Source organism: Poecilia formosa, unplaced genomic scaffold (assembly GCF_000485575.1).
Source record: "Poecilia formosa unplaced genomic scaffold, Poecilia_formosa-5.1.2 Scaffold158, whole genome shotgun sequence".
In the NCBI taxonomy this organism is placed as follows: Eukaryota; Metazoa; Chordata; class Actinopteri; order Cyprinodontiformes; family Poeciliidae; genus Poecilia; species Poecilia formosa.
Window position 1 is genome coordinate 280,322 of NW_006800097.1, and position 11,636 is coordinate 291,957.

An 11,636-nucleotide genomic window follows, 5' to 3' on the forward strand; every position below is an offset into this window, starting at 1 on the left:
TGAGGGAAGCTGCCTTTGATTGGTGTCATAAGCAATCGGTTCATCGGTTAGGTCAAAACATTGTCTCCCTCGATTATTTGAGACCGAGTTCAGTTTTGAAAACAATTAACACCATCTTATTACAACTGTGCAATCAAAAAATGGAGACTAGGGTCACGTGTCTCAAGGGCAGGTGTTGATAGTAACTACTTACATTTACTTGAGTAACGTATAGAAAAAAACAACAGCTTTAGTGCAGCATACTTTGTACTTTTACTTTAATAATATTCTTTTGAAATGCAGCTAATTTTACTTAATTACAATTTTTGGAAACTCTACTCACTTCTAGTTACCTTACCAAACAAAGAACAACCTCGTTTCAACCAGAAATGAAACGGAGACAGATTCACATTTACAGTTTATATTAAAGTGAGACTTCGTGTATGTACAACTTTAGTGTTCTAATGAAATTTTTTCTCTTCTGAGCCTGCTGTACCATTTGGAGATCAGTAAATAATGCAGTAAATAATATTTATTGCTACTGGAAGTACTTTGCAATAGTACACTTATATATATTTACTGTAAGTATTTGTTTAAGTTTTGATCTAATGAAAAGTCCTGAACAAAATAAGGTTTGTTTGATTAATTGGAATCAGTATATTTTGAAGAAAAAAATTGATTTTGAAATATTTTCTTCTTCCTTTGTTGTTTAGTAAAGATTGTATTTTATATTCACTCATTCCTTATATTCTTCTTAAAATACCATAATTTGCACATAACTTTATATAAATGCTTGCCTAATTACCTGTTTTTTGTTTTTACAAATTACATCAGAGGCTTTAATTAAACTTGTGCAGCCTTTTGCCAACTTTTTTAGTCATTTTTCTGTATACTTGAGTAAAAATAAATAAAAAAATAAATAAAAGTAAAGTAATGCTTACTAGAGTACGAATTTAGTCTATTCTACCAACCTCTGCTCAAGTCTTAAACCTCTGTTCTGTTCATTGTGATTACAGTGACTAATTTAAGACTTTGATAGAGCTGTTATACAAGCATTTTTATTTTTTCAAGTCTAGTATTTGTCTTGAATTGCTCATTCTATAAAAATTCTAACTACACCAGTTTTAAAAGTATGCATAAAAAGTAGCTTATATTTGCTTTTAAATCAATCAATCAAGTTTATTTGTATGGTAAAAATTGTGGAAAAATGACAAATTTTACTGCATTTTATCTCAGAGGGTGAAAACGAAAGCATTTCTGTATTTATGGGTTGGGCTTCGTAGCCTGAGCTGACCTGGAGAGTCGTTTCCTGTAAACATAGTTTGGTTTTCGTTCAGTCTGGCTGTTTGGAAACCTGCCTGCATGTTTGTGTCATAAACAGTAACCAGTATCTGCCTTTATCAACTCAGGTGGAGTTTAACTTTGGTAACATAAGCACCATTTTCTTGCAAAAAGATGCCCGTCCACAAAATGGAGACTAAAGTCACATGTCCCAGGGTTAGGTATATCTTTTAGATATGAACAGTAACTATATATTATGAATTGTGCTTATATTTTTATATTCTTTCTTAATCTCCATTAAAAAGTTCAAACTACACCAGTTTTTGAGAGAACATGTTTACTCAAGTATCTGATGGTTATTTGGAATGAAGAAAGTCACAGTAAAACAAATGTATGTTATATTCTGTCTACAGTTATATCAAATTATATCAGTTATATCAGTTATATCAAATTAAATAATTATTTTTTAAATGTTATATTCTTGATTTGAAGAAAATTATGTCTACCCCACGTATTTCTTGGTTTAAGTTGCTTTTATAAGTGGTTTCAGCCACAATGCAAGGACTGAGTTCTTCTGTGAGGGTAAAAGTCTGTTTTTACATTAACATAAATTAATAAAATGTCCCGAGTCATCTAAAGAAAAGTAAATGCTCTGACTTTAAAACACAGACGTTTCGATGAGCAGGTTCCTCTGAGGCTCAGTGACTCATTGTTTTTCTTGGCTGCTTCCCATCAGCAGTTTCTGCCACCTGCAGGTAAAAACGAGCAGAAAGGTAACCTGCCTAACGCTGCCTAACGCCGCCTGACAGCCGCCATCTCATGATGACGGTTTCAAATTTCAGTCACCGAATGGCCGACACTGAACGTACAGTAGTAGAGAGTCAACCTGATTTAATTATACAATTTTACATTACAGGACCGTAAAATGATTTTTACCAACTCTGCACATACATATGTATAAAAATACATCAAATATCAAAAAGGTAAAGTGTTTGCAAAAAATTACACACATCCTGGTTGTTTCTACAGGATATTAGAGGACATTAGTTACCAAGAACTGGTGATCAGTTTAAAGACGTTAATGAAAGTAGGAGTTATGTGTTAGCACAATGCCAGTGTGAAGAGTCACACTTTATGCGAATAACAAAGGTGTTGCAATGGCCCAGTCAAAGTCCAGACATCAGTTGAAACAGTACAGGAAACTAAATAAAACCAAAATTCCTCCACAGTCAAACTAAAAACAATTACAAGTTATTTCTAGTTGAAATATTTTTAAATCCACAGGAATTTGGCCTTATTCAGTTAAATAAATAAAAACAGTCTGAAGCCTGTTGTATTTGGATTTAAATAATGTTGGAACCTGGTAAGAAACAACAACCACAAAATATTATAATAAGGAAAACAACTGAAATCCACAAAGTGCCACAACTGTATATTTCGTGTATTTTAAGCTATTTGAATGTATTCAAACACAACATGTGAAAATGAAAGTGTGAGGGTTTGATTTTTCTGTGTGTTTATTTTGGTTTCTGTGTCAACTGAGTCTCCATGTTGTTCTGTCTACCCCTTGATCGTCTCCCTGTGTATTTAAACCCACCTGTGTGCCTCGTTTCCTTGTCTTTGCTGCCGTCTTACGTCTTTTCTGCTGTCATTGTTTCATACCAGTGCTACCAGTTTTGCGTTCCTGGCCTTCAGCCTATCTGTGCTGCCTGGACTTTTGGATTATTTGTGTGCTACTGCAAATCATGATAGAAAGTAGTTTGGTTGGCGAGCATCAGAATGCAGTATTTATGCGTTGGGCTTTTTGTTTAAACGGAGAGGGAGAGCGGAGGCCGTCATGACAGTTTTATTTGGTTTAATCTGTGAAGTTTTATGAAAAGCTCCTTTAATATTCATGTTATAAACATCAATGCCCACAGTGATTATGCCAAAGCCTTTCCTCTTTTTATTGAAGATAAATCTCAGATTTGCTAACATTTGATCCTGTGACAAAAACATTGATATGAAATCGATCAGGACTTCCTTTAAACACAATGTTTCATCTCCTTGCTGTTTCTGATAAGCAGCTTGTGCCTCCTGTGGGTTAAAGCAAACAAACACAGTTACCTAATAGCCGCCATCTTAGGATGGGTTTTTGCATATGAAATACAAAATGGTCGGTAATAGAGATAAAATCAACAACACCGCCAAATAAAAAATGATATAGCTGGCTTGGTTTTTTAACTTCATGAGAGTTTTGTGTGTTTTGTGATCAGCTTTAAAAATCTATGATGGTTCTTGTTTGTCTATTTTAAGTTGCCTTGCAGCATTTTGTTGCAGAACATGAAAGTAAAACTAATTTAATGTGCATCAGAATGTTATAATTGTGGGTTGGGCTTTATAGGCCGATCCGACCTGGAAAGTCCCTGATATGCTTTTGTTTTATTGATGAATGAGGTTTGGAGAGTTTCCTGTTGGCATGTGGCATAAACACCGACGCCTGCAGTGGTTATGATAATCACCAACTCCCTCTATCGACAGACACCAGCCTCACCTTACAAAACATCTGACGCCATTTTGACTGAACAACCACAAAATGGAGACTAAAGTCACGTATCTCAAAGTTTATAGATTTGGTCCTTTTGAGTTTGCTGAGAAAATATTTTATTTATTCTGACAAACTTTACTTTAATTTTTGTCTCTCTTAAATTGAAACATGACTAAACAAATCTGAACTTATAAATGTTAAACTACTCCTACATCATGCACAGTTGAGGTTGGAGTTTGGTGCTTAACTTCGCTGATTAATGAACAATCTGGACAGATCATCAGATCATAACAGACTGGGAACATTCACTCACAACTAAATGCAACTTAGCTTTAAAATTAACCAGTTTATTTATGGGAAATGATTGTTTTTGGATTCTGGGAGGAACATTTTTCTTACTTTATTTTATGTATTTCATTATCTAACCAGTAATGAAATGGTTAATTTTTCCTATGAGGTAAAAATTTAGTTTTTAATGCATCTTTATTCCTCTGCATAAATCATTAAATCTTGGGATCCGACTGAATAAAGAACCTGTTACAAGTTAAAACATGGCATTTTTGAGGTATCAGGTCCATTTCAGGCATTGACTCATCTTGGCTGCTTCCCATCAGAAACCCGGCGGTGAAAAGGTGGGAGGGAGCAGCACCAACAGCCGCCATCTTAGGACGAGATAAAAGTTTAAAAAACAAAATGGACGACACTGAACAGCCTGACAATAACAATGACATCATAAAAGACAATGTGTAACTGATTATTACTCTGTTTTTATAAATGTTTGGTAATAAGACTAATGTGCATTTTCTATATTCACTGTGTAGCGTCTTTTTAAGCACCAGTTCCTCTGACTGTGTTCACGTTGTGGAGCTTTTCACCAAACCAGTTCTCCACCATACCGGTGCGCCACAGCCAGGCTGGGAAGTCCCGACTCGTTTCTTTCACTTTCTGTCTTTATTGTTGTGTAATCATCGCTGACTGCCAAACCGAGCCGAACCGCAGGGTCAGGTCAGGTCTTGTGACTGAACCCGTGATGTGTCAGACTTTGACTTTTAGGTGATTTCTTCTTTTTTTTATCAGTAAAGTTTGTCAGGGGAAAATTCTGGATCTCAGCCACTTAGGAACACAACTGCTTCAGATATTGTAAAATATACCAATGTGAGCAGCTCAGGTCAGACAGGACTCCTACCGGTGACGTTTCTGCACTGCTCCTGTGACGCACTTCATATTTCTAAACTTCAAATGATAATTTCTATGCAAAAAGCAGAAAAGTCTAATGACTAAAAACTCAAATGAGCTCTGCTTTTAGCAGCTTGCTCTGACTGTCTGAAACCAACAGTCAGCCAGATATTTAATTGTTTAATTTACTTATGTATTCACTTTAGAACCAGCCATTAGCTTGAACTCTTATGGGAAATACAACCAAATGTATCCAGTTCTGATAAACACACTACATACTTTTAGTAATATAACTGAATGTGTCCATCACTAAACCGGTGCTTACATCTAATGTTAACATCTTTCTGCAACAATATTCCTAAATGAAATAATATGTTTTTTGATTAACAGTACTTTTAAATATTATAATACTCGCTTGAAATGTAATCCTGGCTCCTACTAATCAGACATGAAACCATAAAACCAGTTTCCTCTCATTAAAGCAGATTGGCAACACAGAAAAGATTCTCACTTTTTATCCATTACAGGATTAATAGTTTTCATTGCTAAATTCAAGCTTGTTGCACCCGTTGACCTTTTGAGAGGTCATCCTCAGCTACAAGCTGTCCTCTCAAACTTTATTGTCGTTAAACTTCCCCTTTTTGTTTCTGCAACACCAGCCTCTATCTGTAAATAATATAAAATGCATTGTAAGTTTTTTCATGTAACCTGTAAACTTTGCTTAACTTGTGCTTCTCCTTGTTACAACTGTTTAGTGTTTCCCTGAAATATTCTATAAATGTTGAACATTACATTATTTGAATTTGTTTCAATTTTAAACTTTGAACTTTACATTTCAAGATTTTACAACTTTACAACTTTACATTATTCAACGTTGTCATGCAAGAAACATCCGGATGATACAAGCAGTCTGGATGAGTTTGAACTGCTTGCAATGAGTTTGAATGATTTTCACCCTCATTGCTTTTTGCCTGAATGGCGGCCCCTGAGAGAGACCCTCGTTCTGTCGTCCCCCAGCCAATCAAAATACAGGAAGTCATCTAAGATTCAGCATCAGGATAAAATTCTGCTAATTTCTGCACAAACTACGTAATCTAGTTTAACTTTTTCCAGCTTCATGCAAAGGGCTTCCCCTCCATATTAGTTGCACACATTATACCACCCTGGGCAACTGCCCATATTGTCCTTTTTAAAAACTGACACTGTATATGATAACGATGCGCCTTTTCTATCACTGTGAAGTCACACTGGAGGGTTTTTGACCAAACTCTTCCTCAGTTTTATAGGCATTCAGAGGTAAAACTGGATCACTATATTAAAGTATAATCAATATAGTGAGCAGAAGGTTTTTATCAAAATGGAGACAGAGCTTCATGATCTATGGATGCAATTTCTGACCAGTCTCTTTTACTTATTGGTTAATTATGATCTATGATTGAACTTGCCTCAGTGATGCCTGCGAAGCTTTAGATGTTGTTCTTGACTGTTTCGTCTCCTGAATGCATCATTGATCTTTTGCTACTAGAATAACTTTATGCCTTGAGAAGGTCCACCACTGATTTATGTTTTCATTATGATAATGTCTCTCACTGTGGTTCTCAGGACTCACAAAGCTTTAGGAATATATTTGTATCCATTTCAGGAGTGACAGGGTGGATTACCTTTTCACATAGAGTAAACTTAGTTTGGGGTATTTTTTCTCCATTCATAAATAATAGGAGCTTTAGGACTGTATTTATTCATATTTTATAAATACTGTACAGGCGTGGTAAAATGGCAGAGTAAAGCCGCAGCTTTATCTAAACCTCTGGTTTAGATTGTATTTTCAGTTCTTTTTAACTTCTCCAGCTGAACAGAGGAATCGCTGTCCCGCTGAGTAATCTTTGAAAAGAAGAAACCTAAAAGTCACTGGATAAAATGGCTTCTGTGTAACATGACACTTGCTTCTTTGTGCCTGTTTAAATCGAAAGTAATAAAGGAACCGATGCAGCACCAAACACAACAGAAACGACACCAATGTAGCGCGATTTCTGCACCTCAGCTGCTTTTATTTGACTAATGACTGAAACATGAGGTTTGCTGAACTAAAGGGACGTGTGGAATAAAGGCCTAATTAAGTTTAAATAGATAATCTTGACTGATTCTGGTAAACCACATGATAACACTTTGATTGGGGAATATTAACCCTGTTTATCCGTATTTTATATAACTTTATTGAGAGGTAAACTCCCACAGTATATTTGTGAATCCCCTAAAGTCCCCTGGGAAGTTTGAGAACAATCAGGTTTACAGCAGCAGAAGTCAATAAAATTACAGTTGGTCAAAGGTTTCCTTATTTGGTACAATTAAAAAAAGCATCCAATCAAATACCAGAGTCATGCCCGTCTCTGTCAGAGAACAAAGGTCGTCAGATAAAGAACAACGCTGGCAAAACAGAAAGCAAACCTCTCCCAGGAAAAACCCATCCACCCTCCTCTGTGTATAGGTGGAGTTATAGCGCCAGCGCTGGCTGGATTTTTATTTTTTCTACCAAGATCACGTGATTTCTTGGAAACAGAAACTAAGGAGGCTGGTGAATTCTAGGGGATTCTCTAAGGACTCAGAGCAGGTTGAAAATGTGGCTCTTGACTGACATCTAGTGACACAGAAACAGATTTGGATCTCCTTTAGAAGTGGGTCTGGTGTGTAAAAGTGTTTTCAGTCCTTTGAAGATCACAGGGTTTGTGTTGGAAACCAAAGTCACTCAAGTTCACAGAACTGAGAGTAACAGATGAAGCCTCAAGGCCACATGCAGATAAACCAGAACCACTGAAACTGAAGGGAGGAATCAAAACATCCGGGCTGAATTCAACACAGTTTATGTCACAGTTACATTTTAATGTTACCATCTTACTGTATTTTTTATTTTTTATGTAGTTATCATCCTCACTGTTTGAAAGAATACTGCTCTACAAATATATTTGCCTTCAAAGTATAATTTCTTCCTCTGCATTCTGAAAAGCAGCTCATTTTTAGATTTGAATATTTCAGCAAAAGGTTTTAAAACAGAAAGTAATTCTCTTGTTTTTATCCTGACTGAAAACAGAAACGCTTATGAGACTAAAGCAGATCATAATTTGGTACAAACAGAGTCTAACTGCCAGATTACCACACTGCTTTATAAATAGACGGCTTCACAGAGGTCAGTGGTTTAGACTAAAAATGGCTGTTTAATGAAAAACAGGCGTGAAAGAATGAGGTCGGTGAAACAGCAGAAAACAAACACAGCAAACAGAAAGTCAACAGCAAACCAAGCGGCTGTGTTTGGCATCTTCATGGTGAGTCCGGTTAACCACGTGATTTCCTGTAAATACTCAACATTGCAAATCAGCAGCTGAATGCAGCTTTTTTCTCTCTCTGCTATAGATTTAAATGACAGATCTCGAGTGCCCCCAAGTGGAATAAAATAAAAACTAAAATGAAAGGATGATGCAATGTGACATGATCTTGTTTCTCTTGCAGATTTTAGCCATTAATTTCTAAAAACTCTTTAATATGTAGATCAAACTGACCTCTGGGTTGATTAGTGTTGTTTACTTAACATCTTACTGCTGTTTGGGCTTCTGGCAGCTTTAACTAAAAATAAAACCCACACACAGAGCAATGAGGAGGTCTATGACTTTAAAGAAGGAGCATCTTAATTTGACTTTGAGAATCTGAATGTGGAGTTTTTGTGTTTTGAAAGTTAAATTTGTTAAATAGTCTGTTGATACAAATAGTGAGTGAGAACTGAGCTTCTTAATGGGGAAGGAAGAAGATTTAAGAGACTTTGAATATTTCATGGTTGTTGGGTTCACAAACAAGCTTCTCTCAGATTTATAGAGAACGTTCTGGAAAGAGAAAATAGTGAATGACATTTGTATAAAAAAATACATTGTATATGTCAGAGTAGATTTGGAAGACCTGAGAGAAATAATAGAAAAACAACAATATCTCAAAACCCACTCAATCAAAATATGCAGAATATCATCTCTGAATGCACAGAGGTGATATTCTTAACGCCTGCAGCAGCAGAACATGACAGCTGGTGCCACAACCTGTTGGCTCAGAACAACAAACAACATGAAAACATGGATCCATCTTGTTTTCCCTCATCGGTTTAGGCAGGTGGTTCGGGTTATATGGTATTTTTTGGTGTATTTTTGTCCCTGTTGTCAGATGAGCGTTATTTAAGTATCCAGGTCACAGTGAACTGATCTTCTAACAGTCGGTGCCAACAGGCCAACACAACATGTAACAAAGTTCAGATCGGCTCAGAGTGGATTTCTGGACATGACAGTGAGTTCAGTGAGATCCATTCCCTCCTCAGTCTCACATCTAAATGGAACAGCAGATTTGCATTAAACAAATCAGCAGCACAGTGATGCTATGAGGGAGCAGCAGTGTGGAGCTGTCCTGATCTTGGGTTATTTGAGTTTTGCTTTTGTTCTTGGGTTTTGCTTTTGTTTCTGTGTTTTCATGTTTGATCATTTCCCTGTTACTGTGTTTCTGATGCTTGCCTTTTCTAAGCTCAATGTTTCCCATTGGTTATTGTTTATTTCCTCCTCTACTCTCTTCTTGATCATTTTTATCTACTTTCCTAAGCAGTTTTCAAAAGGACTGATCAAACAGAGAAAGACTGAAACAAATTAAATATTTGACTACTTTATTTCAGAAAACAAAGTAGATTAGATAAAAATAGAATAAAGAAAAATGTTTTTCACCTAGATGTTGTTGTTGATCCCATGTGGCTCCTGGATTTTGGAAAAGTGCCTCAGATGTTTCCTCCCTCTCAAAACCAAGACAGTTATTACTGAAAGGCCGGTGAAATTTTCCTTTCATTAATCATCAAACTAATAAAAGTCAGAATTTTTTTCTTTTTAAGTATATTGTTGCTTTTGTAAATATTGAAATATTCTTGTGAAATTGTTAAGAGCCTTTCTCTCCATTATATCCAGTGGAGCTCAAGGTGATACGATGGGACAGAGGCACTTAGTTTTCTGATTGTGTATCAGTGTGAATGAATGTGTGTTATCATGATGACACACTGTGTTAGACCCTTTTAGCTTCATCTTACTGAAATGGAACATGAAGCTCGGATAGAGACAAGTATTTTATGAAGATTGTCAGAATTAGAAGAATAAATGATACATCGCTTTATTTTATGGAAATAATTATTAGGCATTTATGTTATTTTGTATGTGACAGAAAAGCTGCCATTTCCCATCCATGGTGGTTGATGTTTGATGAAGTTTGACCTCTCTGACCTTTTTCATCTACTTGTGAACTGATCCAGGCAGAATCATGGGCTGAATGGTGGAGTGGTGGTTCTTGTCTCACAGCCAGAAGGTCCAAACCGGGTTTCCAGCTGCAGGTTACTTTCAGGCCCTGGTTCCTTTGGATCTATAAGCAGAATTTACAGAGTAGAAAAGACATTAAATAATTAATACTCAGTTCCATTAAGCACTTTAGAGTTTAAGAAAAGATAGGAACAGATGACCAGCAATAATCGTGTACAGTTCTGGGGGAAAATTTCCTCACTTTTCTTTATATAACTGTTTAATTTAAGTCATATTACAGAGATTTCCAGTACAAATGGCTTGGTCACATCACAACATCTCAGTCAGATTTAATGCTGAACTTTGACTAGGCCACCCCAAAACCTTTATTTCATTAGCCAGTCAGAGATGCTGCTCCATAACCCAAATAAGCTCAAATTTAATATTAAACACTGTCAGCCAGGCAGATTTATAGGTTTTACCTGAAGGATTTAAAAAAATCCTTCAGGATTATTTTAAAATATTAAAAACTCAGCATCCACCTGGTAGCTGCAGCTCACCTAGAAAGCTGCTTCCTAAATCCTGAGCATCATCATGCAAAAAGACCAGATCCCAACAGCACTGAAATCACTAGGTTGGGTCTCTTTTTGCAAAATTTAATATTTCAAAGTCTTGCTCATGATTACACAGTTACATTTCAGCTATAAAACCAGTTTCCCAAAGACCAGAACTAAAAAAAATGCATTTGGTTTTTATGCTCCTCAGCTATTCAGTCAAGTACCTTGTTATGTGCTTTGGGCACGTAAGTAATTATTTTTGTCTATTTTTCCTTGATAGTTTTTTATAGACTTTAGTTGAATGACCTTTTGTTAATATATTTTGGAGTTTGAATAATTTCTTATTTTTGGTAATTAATTTGATTACGTTAATTTGTGGCGCTGTTGGTCCGCCTATAAATAGACTAAATAGGTTTCGACATGTTAACGATCCGCCCTTCCACTCGCTTCCGCCACCGGGGCTGCGTCTTGACGCGGTGCGCGCACGTCCAGTCGCTGTAGGCCGCAGCTGACGTCTCCAGGCTGCCATCCGGTATTTTTGTTAGTCTTTGTTTGTTCGCTTTTTCGTTGTGATTTTGGCCTGGTGGGGCCGGTTGTCCTGGTTTAGATGTTTGTTTTGCATTAGGTTCTTTTTTGCTTTAGTCTGGTGCTGGTGGGGGCTTCGACGGCTCTGTGCAGCGGGGTCCCCAAGCTACGGCCCGCGGGCCTCCTCATTTGGTCCGGCCCCTGAACAATACCAGAGAGCATTCAGTGTTTTTTTCATATATATGTGGATTTTTCTTCAACCACCAGGGGGGGCTCTTGAGCAGATATGAAACT

The 11,636-nt window shown here is 36.6% G+C and overlaps 1 protein-coding gene across 1 annotated transcript in view; it reads left to right on the top strand.

Moving 5' to 3' along the window:
- Window positions 1-11,636, top strand: part of LOC103146392 (H-2 class I histocompatibility antigen, Q9 alpha chain-like) — a 285,415-nt gene that overhangs the window by 106,410 nt on the left and 167,369 nt on the right. The gene's annotated exons all lie outside the window — the stretch shown is intronic.